The sequence below is a fragment of the Pseudophryne corroboree genome, chromosome 9, assembly GCF_028390025.1.
Source record: "Pseudophryne corroboree isolate aPseCor3 chromosome 9, aPseCor3.hap2, whole genome shotgun sequence".
In the NCBI taxonomy this organism is placed as follows: Eukaryota; Metazoa; Chordata; class Amphibia; order Anura; family Myobatrachidae; genus Pseudophryne; species Pseudophryne corroboree.
Window position 1 is genome coordinate 9,242,270 of NC_086452.1, and position 13,830 is coordinate 9,256,099.

General features: G+C 47.2%; 1 long non-coding RNA gene across 1 annotated transcript in view; it reads left to right on the forward strand.

Moving 5' to 3' along the window:
* Positions 1 to 2,387, forward strand: part of LOC134956626 (uncharacterized) — a 51,932-nt gene extending 49,545 nt beyond the window's left edge. Inside the window, exon 3 of the long non-coding RNA XR_010186032.1 lies at positions 2,287 to 2,387. This is a non-coding gene — a long non-coding RNA (uncharacterized LOC134956626). The remainder of the gene's footprint in view (positions 1 to 2,286) is intronic.
* The last annotated feature ends 11,443 nt before the right edge of the window (positions 2,388 to 13,830 follow it).

The following is a 13,830-nucleotide window of genomic DNA, read 5'->3' on the forward strand; positions in this document are numbered from 1 at the left end:
TACTGCCATCACCTGCTGCACCGTCACTGGCTGGAGGCTGGACCACCGACTGCTGGGGAATAACACTCCCATCATCCGCTACTGCCATCTCCTGCTGCACCGTCACTGGCTGGAGGCTGGAGCACCGGCTGCTGGGGAATAACACTCCCATCATCCGCTACTGCCATCACCTGCTGCATTGTCACTGGCTGGAGCACTGGCTGCTGGGGAATAACACTCCCATCATCCGCTACTGCCATCACCTGCTGCACCGTCACTGGCTGGAGCACCGGCTGCTATGGAATAACACTCCCATCATCCGCTACTGCCATCGCCTGCTGCACCGTCACTGGCTGGACGTTGCAGCACCGGCTGCTGGGGAATAACACTCCCATCATCCGCTACTGCCATCACTTGCTGCACCGTCACTGGCTGGAGGATGGAGCACCGGCTGCTGGGGAATAACACTCCCATCATCCGCTACTGCCATCACCTGCTGCACCGTCACTGGCTGGAGGCTGGAGCACCGGCTGCTGGGGAATAACACTCCCATCATCCGCTACTGCCATCACCTGCTGCACCGTCACTGGCTGGAAGCTGGAGCACCGGATGCTGGGGAATAACACTCCCATCATCCGCTACTGCCATCACCTGCTTCACCATTACTGGCTGGAGGCTGGAGCACCGGCTGCTGGGGAATAACACTCCCATCATCCACTACTGCCATCACCTGCTGCACCGTCACTGGCTGGAGGCTGGAACACCGGCTGCTGGGGTATAACACTCCCATCATCCGCTACTGCTATCACCTGCTGCACCGTCACTGGCTGGAGGCTGGAGCACTGGCTGCTGGGGAATAACACTCCCATCATCCGTTACTGCTATCACCTGCTGCACCGTCACTGGCTGGAGGCTGGAACACCGGCTGCTGGGGAATAACACTCCCATCATCCGCTACTGCCATCACCTGCTGCACCGTCACTGGCTGGAAGCTGGAGTACCGGCTGCTGGGGAATAACACTCCCATCATCCGTTACTGCTATCACCTGCTGCACTGTTACTGGCTGGAGGCTGGAGTACCGGCTGCTGGGGAATAACACTCCCATCATCCACTACTGCCATCACCTGCTGCACCGTCACTGGCTGGAGGCTGGAGCACCGGCTGCTGGGGAATAACACTCCCATCATCCACTACTGCCATCACCTGCTGCACCGTCACTGGCTGGAAGCTGGAGTACCGGCTGCTGGGGAATAACACTCCCATCATCCGCTACTGCCATCACCTGCTGCACCGTCGCTGGCTGGAAGCTGGAGTACCGGCTGCTGGGGAATAACACTCCCATCATCCGCTACTGCCATCACCTGCTGCACCGTCACTGGCTGGAAGCTGGAGTACCGGCTGCTGGGGAATAACACTCCCATCATCCGCTACTGCCATCACCTGCTGCACCGTCACTGGCTGGAAGCTGGAGTACCGGCTGCTGGGGAATAACACTCCCATCATCCGCTACTGCCATCACCTGCTGCACCGTCACTGGCTGGAGGCAGGAGAAAATCAGGAGTGTCGTCTCTTCAACAGACCGCACAGTATAACACATTAATAGAGTCTCTAATGATTGTATAAATGTAACCAACTGTATTCCCGTATACAGTATATACAGAAGAAGCATAAACAGTGCTCCGATACGCGGGTTATATTGTCATAGAGTAAAAGATAATTGATACCAGACCTTGGGAGATGTTTTCCTTCATGTTAGATAATGGTATAAGCCTCAAGTCCCTGTGTGTCCAGGATGAGTGTATAGATAAGCAGTGTGTGTGTGTGTGTGTGTGTGTGTGTGTGTGTGTGTGTAGTAACGTGTGCTGTCATGTAATTAATCAGCGCAGGGCACCCTTATCTCTCTCTGTTATACATGTTATTCTGGAAGGTCAGCTATTCACAGACTATTTCAGGCAGACAGCCACTTGCTTATCCAAAGATCACCTACATTGAGAGCACACACAGGGGCAATCAGACAATGGCATTAATTATTATATATGATCATTATATATTTTCTGGTGGTTGGTGCCTCCTCCACTCACGGCCCTAGGCCACTGCCTCACTTGCCCAACCCTTACGTTGTCCCAGCTGCATGTTTCAGCAAAGCCCTGAGTCAGCACATTTGTTTTGCTAAAAGGGAAACAGCCACCATAACAGAGATTCCTGACATTGTGTGAATGCTACACTGAAACCCTTCGCGCTGCCTCAACCTCAACATCTGCCTCCACGTTCTCTCAGCCCAGTGTACTTCTCTTCCCTCTCCACAGGCTGGCACCATGGGGTATTGTGACCCTCCATGACGAAGTCGCCCATTGTCGCCCCACCTTGAGGCTGCCAGTGTGTCACATGACCTGCGACAATGGAGACCACTGGTAAGAGGATTTATATTTACCTTCTCCATATGAATAAAGCATGCACTCTACAAGGGATAGTCAACAATTACGTATGTGTTTTTTTATCTATTTCTATCTAATAGCATATATACAGGGTAATATAAATCTATATTATATTGTTTGTATTAGCAGCGGCAGAGGAAGTGATGTGCTGCTACATGTAACATTTCAGGTCATGAGTTCAGTTTCGTCTCATGACTAATATGTGTGCAGTTTGTATGTTCTTCCCATGCCGTGGGTTTCTTCTGTGAGCGCCAGTTTCCTCCCACACTGCAAAAGCATGCGAGTAGGTAAATTGACTGCCGGCAAATTAATTAACCGTATTGTGTGTGTTCATGTGATAGGAACTTATACGTTATGGTAAGAACTTACCGTTGATAACGGTATTTCTCCTAAGTCCACAGGTTCCACAGGATAACAGTGGGATATGATGGAGCTACAGCGCATTGGCACCAAACGATCACAAGCTTTCCGTCCTCCCAGGATGCAACGGGCTCGTCCATATATCCCCACCCACTGGCTCAGGCAAATCAGTTGTATTCCAAAGCATTTAGGCAGGAGCATCATGTAGAGCCCTAATCAGGCGAGAAGAACACACATGCACACCCTTCCATACAAGAGGGAAGAGGTTTAGTGAGTAGAAAGATCCTCAAATCAGGTGCGTCAGGGTGGGATCCCTGTGGAACCTGTGGACTTAGGAGAAATACTGTTATCAACGGTAAGTTCTTACCATAACATATATTTCTCTGGCAGGGTCCACAGGTTACCCACAGGATAACAAAAGGACTTCCCAAAGCAATTTAGTGGTGGGGATGCTCCTGATTAGACAGAAGAACCTTTCGCCTGAATTCAGCATCAGGAGAGGCAAAAGTATCCAAGGAATAATGTCTAATGAATGTGTTAATGGAAGACCATGTGGCTGCCTTACATATCTGTTCTGCTGAAGCACCATGTTGTGCTGCCCATGAAGGACCTACCTTACGAGTAGAGTGAGCAGAGACATTATCTGGAACAGGTAGATCAGCTTGAGAATATGCTTCTGAAATCGTCATTCGAAGCCATCTTGCCAGGGTCTGTTTAAAAGCAGGCCATCCTCTCTTGTGAAATCCGTAGAGAATGAAGAGAGAGAATCTGTCTTTCTGATGGCACTGGTACGATCCACGTAGATTCTTAATGCCCGGACTACGTCCAGCCACGCATCTCCCGCAGAAAGTCCCGATACCTGAAAAGCTGGGACTACAATTTCTTCATTAAGGTGGAATTTAGACACCACCTTCAGAAGATACCCAGATCTAGTACTTAGAGCTGCTTTATCTGGATAAAAAGTCAGAAAAGGAGAACGACATGACTGCGCTCCTAAATCTGACATTCTTCTAGCTGATGCCATAGTCAGTAGAAAGAGAACTTTAGCTGTCAACCATTGGAGCAACTTGAAGGGCTTTCCGGACTAAATTTAAGTCCCAAGGCACTGTAGTAGGAACAAAGGGAGGTTGAATGCGCAGCATTCCCTGGAAGAAAGTACGCACATCCTGTAAATTGGCAATTTTCTTTTGGAACCATACAGTCAATGCTGATACTTGCACTCTCAAGGAAGCCACCTTCAAACCTTTATCCATTCCCGCCTGAAGGAAATCTAAGACCCTAGAAATTTGGAAAGATTTCGGGTCCATGCCTCCTTCACTGCACCCATGAATATAGGTCTGCCATATTCGGTGATAAATACGAGCTGAGGAGGGTTTCCTCGCTCTGAGCATAGTTTGAATTACCTGTTGTGAGAATCCTCTTGACTTCAGGATAGAGGTTTCAACAGCCACGCCGTCAACGACAGTCGATCCAGATGCCTGTGGTAACAAGGACCCTGCATCAGTAGATCTGGACGTTGAGGAAGCAGAAGTGGAGCATCCATCGACATTCTCTGCAGATCGGTGTACCAATGCCTTCTGGGCCAAGCCGGAGCTATTAGAATCACGGCACCCTTTGCTTCATTTATCTTCCTCACCACCCTGGGTAGCAGGTTGATTGGAGGAAACAGATACGCCAGATGAAAATCCCATTTCACTGACAGGGCGTCCACAAAGATCGCTCCGGGATCCTTTGTTCTTGCCCCGTATGCGGGCACTTTGTTGTTCAGATGGGACGCCATGAGATCTATCTCTGGCAAACCCCACTTGTCTACTAGAGTCTGAAAGACTTCCGGATGTAGAGCCCATTCGCTTGCTTGAATGGCGTGTCGACTGAGAAAGTCCGCTTCCCAGTTTAGGACTCCCTGAACGAATACTGCGGACAATGCTGGAAGATGGAGTTCGGCCCATTTTAGTATGTCACTTACCTCCTTCATTGCTGTTTGACTGCGCGTTCCTCCCCGATGGTTGAGGTACGCTACCGCCGTTACATTGTCCGAGCGGATCTGGACTGGTCTTCCTTGAAGAGTGTCCTTTGCTTGAATCATTGCCATGTATATGGCCCGAAGTTCTAACAGATTTATTGGCAGGCAACTTTCTTCTGTGGTCCATTGTCCCTGGAACCATAATCTTCCGGACACTGCTCCCCAGCCCTGAAGACTGGCATATGTTGTCAGGATCTCCCAATCTGATATCCAAAAGGGTCTCCCCTTGTCTAGATGCGATGTCTGTAGCCACCAGGCTGATGACTTTCTTACCTTGTGTGAAAGTACCATAGTCTGTTTCTTTATTGTCTGATGTATTCCATTCCATCTGGCCAGAATCAGACGCTGCAGAGGTCTTGAGTGGAATTGTACATACTCCACCATGTCGAATGTTGATACCATCAAACCCATCAGTCGCATCGCTGCGTGGATTGATATTGTTTGACTGTGTAACAACTCCTGAGTTCTTGACTGTACCTTGGCTATCTTGTCCCGAGGTAAAAATATTTTCTGCAGACTTGAATCCAGTACAGACCCACAGCGAGTCATCCGTTGTGCCGGAACTAGAGATGATTTTGCCCATTTTATAAGACATCCGTGCCTCTGCAGACATGTTATTGTCTGTTGGAAATGGTCCAAGAGCATTTCCTGCGATTGTGCTAGAATTAACAGGTCGTCGAGGTATGGAAAAATTCTTATCCCCTGCTTGCGAAGATAAGCTGCCATAACCACCATGATCTTGGTAAACACTCTGGGTGTCGTGGCTAACCCAAAAGGTAATGCCTGGAACTGAAAATGCTGCTGGAGGATAGCGAACCTGAGATAGCACTGATGGGACAGTGCTATAGGAACATGCAGGTAAGTATCCTGAATGTCCAGGGATACCATATAATCCCCTGGTTCCATGGCAAAAACTATGGAGCGTAACGTCTCCATGTGAATCGGAGGTACCCAAATGTATTTGTTCAGCATTTTGAGATTGAGAATTGGCCGGAATGACCCATTTGGCTTCTGAACCAAAAACAGGTTGGAGTAAAAACCCCTGTCCCCGTTGTGCAGGGGTACTGGAATGATTACTCCTGACTGAAGCAATTTCTGAACTGCTTCTTACAAAGCCCTGGCCTTCGTCTCTACCCGAGATGGGCTGGTGCAGAAGAACAGGCATCTGTTGTAGACTGCTGCCAGATCTCTGCAAACTGAAGAAGTCGGCCCCCTACCATAGGGTCCCCCAGGAGGAGGCCCACACCATCAAACTGATGGCTGATTCTCTGGTTTTGAGGCTGGCGTTCTGGTAGCCCATCCCTTTTTCGCCTTACCAAATTTATTATATTGGGGCTGCTTACAATCACTTTTTCCTTTTGCTTTTCCTGCGAGCAGCTATTGTTGAAACTGATGCCCTGGAGGCGATAGTGCCCATATCTAATGCTGCTTCTTCCAAGAATATTGCAGCCTGTTTTATGTGAGCTATATAGGATTCTTGCTCCCTTGAAGGTGCTGGAAGACCGTCTTCCAGTACGTCTATCCAGGCAGCAACTGCTTTTGCCATCCAAGCTGAAGCCATGGCCGGCCTTATGACTGCCCCTGACAAAGAAAATATGGTTTTCAGAAAACCATCCACTCTCCTATCCGTGTCGTTGATGGCAAAGGCAACATAGATTTTCGCACTAATCGAATGACATGCGTATCTACTTTGGGAGCCATTTCCCATTTTAAACAGTCCCCAGCTGGAAAAGGATAATTGGAATCCCATTTTTGGGGAATTCTATATTTTTTACTGGGTGTAGCCCAAGCCTCTTCCATGATTTCCGTTAGCTGGTCTGACCCTTGAAACTCAGTCTTACCTGCTTTGGGCCGTTTAAATACAGGTGCCTTGGTTTTTAACACAGGCTCTGCTGAATCCTCTAAGGATAGAATGGCCTTTACTGCTCTAATTAATTCAGCTATATCCACTGAGCTGAGAACTTCTACTTGTTCCTCATATGCCAAAGTATATAGAGCTTTCATCGTCCGATGTATCATCCTGTGTAGCCTGTGAAGTTGATGGTTTACTTACACTAGGTTTATCAGCTTGTCTCTTTGGAGAAGCTGGTGAGGGAAAAGATATACTGTAAGTAGGGAGCTGCATGTATGGGTTATTAGTGTACCCCATTCCTGGTAGTGAAGCTGTAGGAATTACCCGTTCAGCTATACTGGACAAGGTCTGTGCAAACATTGCCCAAGGAGGATCTATCTGTACCTGACGTTGAACAGGGATCTGCCTTGTAATCTCCTGAAACGCAAAACAATTTGTACATAAACCATCCTGTACCAGATCCTGAGAGGATAATACAGTTTTGCAAGACAAACATGATATGAGTGTTGGTGTTGCTGTGAGTGTACCCTTGTCACCTTTGCCGCTCTTAGACATGATAAATAATCAGCACTTTCATAGTGTACTACACAATTTGTGACTGTTATCACTTTAACCTTCTAAAGTGATATCAATCTGATCCTACCCATACACCAGCATTGAGGACCAGAAGAAACAACTGACAAACATATATTAAAGTCAGCAATCACACTAGCAGTCAGTCACGTTATATATTAGTCATATGAGCATATAATCAACTACACATTTGAAAATATGTAGGAGTAGATATTACTGTTTTATACAGATCTTAAAGTATTCAGACGCAATGCAAAGAAAACCACAGTAATGTACACAGACTCATATGCAATAGGCACTTAAACTTAACTATTCATACTGACAAAGTAGATAGAAATTTAGTGCTGAATAACCCGTGCTCAGTAGAGTGGGATACAGGGAGACCCACCTCAATTCCAAGATCGATCAATACGTTAGCGAACGCTGAGTGGATCCGGACGCTACTAGTGTACACTGCCGCTCCGGGAACTCTAAGTGGACACAGACGCACTGTGCATACAGACGCACCGGTCATACAGACGTCTGTACTGCGACCGGGTCTCCTCGCGGTAGCGTTTAGTGAACACAGACGCAGCAGCCTATGGTGCGACCAAGACCACTCGTGGTAGCGTCTGAGATGGAAGTGAGGCAACAGTTCATGGCGGAAGACTCGCGGAAACTGGTCATGAACCGGGGGGAGGGGCGACAAGGAGAGCATCTAACTCCCCACCGCTGACCTCAATCCTAGGGATCGCAGCCTCATACTATTCCTGGTGCCTATGATCCCTAAGGCCTAGCGCTGGAGCACCCGTGGTGGCGGCACGTCAGCTACTGTTTGGTAGTCTCCTCCCAATACAGTGCTGCTGTGTCCGTATTCCCCGACTACATGGAACCGATGCCTTACCTACTCACCATACTCCGGCCACAGCCTGGTACGTCTGCTGGACCTGCTAGTATATCCGACACAGACGCCCGTCTAGACAGCACTGTACACATGGGTAAGCGTTGTTGCGACCCGGCGGAGAGTTGTTGGAGCGACTCTTTCCAATATGCGTATAAGACGCTGTTAAGAAAGATCACTCAAAAACATAGTAAGACTATAAAAATATAATAAGAAAGCTTAGGGCTGCCAGGAACAGCAGCCCTGTGACCATGGTCCGGCTCCTGCCGTACCAAACAAAAAACTGATTTGCCTGAGCCAGTGGGCGGGGATATATGGACGGGCCTGTTGCATCCTGGGAGGACTGAAAGCTTGTGATGGTTTGGTGCCAATCCGCTGTCGCTCCATCATATCCCATTGTTATCCTGTGGATAACCTGTGGACCCTGCCGGAGAAAGAGAGTGTAAGCTCATTGGGGCACGGACTGATACACTCTCTTTAGTGTGTATGTGTGTGTCGATTTGATAGGAATATAGAGTGTAAGCTCCCTGGGGCAGGGACTGATGTGACTGATATACTCTCTGTAGTGTGTGTGTGTGTGTGTCGCTTTGATAGGAATATAGAGTGTAAGCTCACTGGGGCAGGGACTGATGTGAGTGACTGTGAGCTCACTGTAAAGCGCTGCGGAATATGTCTGCGCTATTCAGATAACTGTTAATGAATGTACATAGACAGGGGCAGATGTGGGCGTTCGGCCTGCTGCTGAGTGGCCGTATCTGTGTAGCCAATCATACAGCACCATCTGGCTATCTCCACAGCTCTTAGGAGTAACGTACATGAGCTGCGGAGCTTAGTGCAGTCGGGGGATGACCACCGTTAGGTTATTATCATCGTCTGATCACATTTCCCGCCAGTGTCTGATTCTTCCCCATCAGTATCTGACCAGGACTGTCATTCATTATGGGAGCACATATCAGGCGGTAGGTAAGAGGTTGCAGCATCCTGGGCGCTCAGCTGAAAGCAAGGGATTCCACCCCAAAATGTGGTGAATGTCCTCTGTCCCTAGAGACCGGTACTGACTGCTGCCAGGAATCCATAGGACTCCCCCTACCTCCATCCAATCACAAGCGGCCAGTATGAGGGTCCCCGCATTGATCATTATAATCCCTAGAACTTCACTACACCGCCATCCAAACACAAGCGGCCAGTATGAGTCCCCGCATTGATCATTGTAATCCCCTAAGGACTCCCCATACACCGCCATCCAATCACAAGCAGCCAGTATAAGAGTCCCCACATTGATCATTGTAATCCCCTAAGGACTCCCCATACACCGCCATCCAATCACAAGCACCCAGTATAAGAGTCCCCACATTGATCATTGTAATCCCCTAAGGACTCCCCATACACCGCCATCCAATCACAAGCAGCCAGTATAAGAGTCCCCACATTGATCATTGTAATACCCTAAGGACTCACCTACACCGCCATCCAATCACAAGCAGCCAGTATGAGTCCCCGCATTGATCATTGTAATCCCCTAAGGACTCCCCATACACCGCCATCCAATCACAAGCAGCCAGTATAAGAGTCCCCACATTGATCATTGTAATCCCCTAAGGACTCCCCATACACCGCCATCCAATCACAAGCAGCCAGTATAAGAGTCCCCACATTGATCATTGTAATACCCTAAGGACTCACCTACACCGCCATCCAATCACAAGCAGCCAGTATGAGTCCCCGCATTGATCATTGTAATCCCCTAAGGACTCCCCATACACCGCCATCCAATCACAAGCAGCCAGTATAAGAGTCCCCACATTGATCATTGTAATCCCCTAAGGACTCCCCATACACCGCCATCCAATCACAAGCAGCCAGTATAAGAGTCCCCACATTGATCATTGTAATCCCCTAAGGACTCCCCATACACCGCCATCCAATCACAAGCAGCCAGTATAAGAGTCCCCACATTGATCATTGTAATACCCTAAGGACTCACCTACACCGCCATCCAATCACAAGCAGCCAGTATGAGTCCCCGCATTGATCATTGTAATCCCCTAAGGACTCCCCATACACCGCCATCCAATCACAAGCAGCCAGTATAAGAGTCCCCACATTGATCATTGTAATCCCCTAAGGACTCACCTACACCGCCATCCAATCACAAGCAGCCAGTATGAGTCCCCGCATTGATCATTGTAATACCCTAAGGACTCCCCATACACCGCCATCCAATCACAAGCAGCCAGTATAAGAGTCCCCGCATTGATCATTGTAATACCCTAAGGACTCACCTACACCGCCATCCAATCACAAGCAGCCAGTATGAGTCCCCGCATTGATCATTATAGTCCCTAGGATTCCATATGCAGATACAGCAGCAGTCACACACATAATATAGGCATGCCTCATATCCTATTACTGACACTGTAACGTAGCATTCCATATGCAGATACAGCCGCAGTTACACAGAATATAGGCATGCCGCATATCCTATTACTGACACTGTAACATAGCATTCCATATGCAGATACAGACGCAGTCGCACACAGAATATAGGCATGCCTCATATCCTATTACTGACACTGTAACGTAGCATTCCATATGCAGATACAGACGCAGTCGCACACAGAATATAGGCATGCTGCTTATCCTATTACTGACACTGTAACGTACCATTCCATATGCAGATACAGCCACAGTCACACACATAATATAGGCATGCCTCATATCCTATTACTGACACTGTAACATAGCAGTACGTATACAGATACAGACGCAGTCGCACACAGAATATAGGCATGCCACATATCCTATTACTGACACTGTAACATAGCATTCCATATGCAGATACAGACGCAGTCACACACAGAATATAGGCATGCTGCTTATCCTATTACTGACACTGTAACGTACCATTCCATATGCAGATACAGCCACAGTCACACACAGAATATAGGCATGCCTCATATCCTATTACTGACACTGTAACATAGCATTCCGTATGCAGATACAGACACAGTCACACACAGAATATACACATGCCACATATCCTATTACTGACACTGTAACGTACCAATCCATATGCAGATACAGACGCAGTCGCACACAGAATATAGGCATGCCACATATCCTATTACTGACACTGTAACATAGCAGTACGTATACAGATACAGACACAGTCACACACAGAATATAGGCATGCTGCATATCCTATTACTGACACTGTAACATAGCAGTACGTATACAGATACAGACACAGTCGCACACAGAATATAGGCATGCTGCTTATCCTATTACTGACACTGTAACGTAGCATTCCATATGCAGATACAGACGCAGTCACACACAGAATATAGGCATGCTGCTTATCCTATTACTGACACTGTAACATAGCATTCCATATGCAGATACAGCCGCAGTTACACAGAATATAGGCATGCTGCATATCCTATTACTGACACTGTAACATAGCATTCCATATGCAGATACAGACACAGTCACACACAGAATATAGGCATGCCTCATATCCTATTACTGACACTGTAACGTAGCATTCCATATGCAGATACAGACGCAGTCGCACACAGAATATAGGCATGCCTCATATCCTATTACTGACACTGTAACATAGCATTCCATATGCAGATACAGACACAGTCACACACAGAATATAGGCATGCCTCATATCCTATTACTGACACTGTAACGTAGCATTCCATATGCAGATACAGCCGCAGTCACACACAGTATATAGACATGCCGCATATCCTATTACTGACACTGTAACGTACCATTCCATATGCAGATACAGACGCAGTCGCACACAGAATATAGGTATGCTGCATATCCTATTACTGACACTGTAACATAGCAGTACGTATACAGATACAGACACAGTCACACACAGAATATAGGCATGCTGCTTATCCTATTACTGACACTGTAACGTAGCATTCCATATGCAGATACAGCCGCAGTTACACAGAATATAGGCATGCCGCATATCCTATTACTGACACTGTAACATAGCATTCCATATGCAGATACAGACACAGTCACACACAGAATATAGGCATGCCTCATATCCTATTACTGACACTGTAACGTAGCATTCCATATGCAGATACAGACGCAGTCGCACACAGAATATAGGTATGCTGCATATCCTATTACTGACACTGTAACATAGCATTCCATATGCAGATACAGCCGCAGTTACACAGAATATAGGCATGCTGCATATCCTATTACTGACACTGTAACATAGCATTCCATATGCAGATACAGACACAGTCACACACAGAATATAGGCATGCCTCATATCCTATTACTGACACTGTAACGTAGCATTCCATATGCAGATACAGACGCAGTCGCACACAGAATATAGGTATGCTGCATATCCTATTACTGACACTGTAACATAGCATTCCATATGCAGATACAGACGCAGTTACACAGAATATAGGCATGCTGCATATCCTATTACTGACACTGTAACATAGCATTCCATATGCAGATACAGACACAGTCACACACAGAATATAGGCATGCCTCATATCCTATTACTGACACTGTAACGTAGCATTCCATATGCAGATACAGACGCAGTCGCACACAGAATATAGGCATGCTGCTTATCCTATTACTGACACTGTAACATAGCATTCCATATGCAGATACAGCCGCAGTTACACAGAATATAGGCATGCTGCATATCCTATTACTGACACTGTAACATAGCATTCCATATGCAGATACAGACACAGTCACACACAGAATATAGGCATGCCTCATATCCTATTACTGACACTGTAACGTAGCATTCCATATGCAGATACAGCCGCAGTCACACACAGAATATAGACATGCCGCATATCCTATTACTGACACTGTAACGTAGCATTCTGTATACAGATACAGACACAGTCACACACAGAATATAGGCATGCTGCTTATCCTATTACTGACAATGTAACGTAGCATTCCATATGCAGATACAGACACAGTCACACACAGAATATAGGCATGCTGCATATCCTATTACTGACACTGTAACGTAGCATTCCATATGCAGATACAGCCACAGTCACACACAGTATATAGGCATGCCACATATCCTATTACTGACACTGTAACGTACCAATCCATATGCAGATACAGCCGCAGTCACACACAGTATATAGGCATGCCACATATCCTATTACTGACACTGTAACATAGCATTCCATATGCAGATACAGCCGCAGTCACACACAGAATATACACATGCCTCATATCCTATTATACACATGCCGCACATTGTTATACTTAGTCTGCTTGTGCATCTTATTCACATAACAATGTGATTAAGATGCATTTATGGGGAGAAGACGCCATGTGCCAGTAAATACACTCACGACTGCAGCAACAACAAGGTAGGACACACCTGTACTTCTGATGCCTGTGTTTCCTTTAAAGACTCATGCATACCTCCCAACAATCCTACCTCATAAATAGGGGCCATTCGTACTGCGCAGGCACTTGTGGCCAAAAGGGGGGGGTGGCATTGGCTACAGGAGGTGTGGCTTTGACTGTAGGGGGTGTGGCTTCAAAGCACATCCTTTGTTTTCATAACTCTTGGGTCATGGCCAGCGCTCGCCGAGCAGCCGCCAGGCTCATGCGCAGGCCATCTATCCAGTGATCACCTGCTGCTATGCTGTACAATACAATGATCAAATTCTCCACGAACTCCCC